Source organism: Ceratina calcarata, unplaced genomic scaffold, assembly GCF_001652005.2.
Source record: "Ceratina calcarata isolate Rehan_Ccalc_2016 unplaced genomic scaffold, ASM165200v1 scaffold42393, whole genome shotgun sequence".
Classification (NCBI taxonomy): domain Eukaryota; kingdom Metazoa; phylum Arthropoda; class Insecta; order Hymenoptera; family Apidae; genus Ceratina; species Ceratina calcarata.
In genome coordinates, this window is record NW_017166052.1 from 1 (window position 1) to 219 (window position 219).

A 219-nucleotide genomic window follows, 5' to 3' on the forward strand; every position below is an offset into this window, starting at 1 on the left:
AGTAGTCTAGACTGTAGCATCCCTACAGGAGTAAGGAAGAAGACAAAGTCGATGTGCAACCATGGTCTTAGTAATCTATAAAGAAACATATACGAATATCGTTTGCGTACTATATGTTAGAAATGAGAGCGCATTCAAATCCTTTACCTATACACCATAGTTTTCACCACATCGTGCACGGCTTTGAGATATTTGAATTGAAATTTTCCTTTATCAGCA

General features: G+C 37.0%; 1 long non-coding RNA gene across 1 annotated transcript; it reads right to left on the reverse strand.

Moving 5' to 3' along the window:
• LOC113464567 (uncharacterized) lies at positions 1-219 on the reverse strand. The gene is made up of 2 exons (XR_003389414.1): positions 148-219; positions 1-75 (listed from the first exon to the last, which is right to left on the reverse strand). It is a non-coding gene; the product is annotated as an uncharacterized LOC113464567 (long non-coding RNA).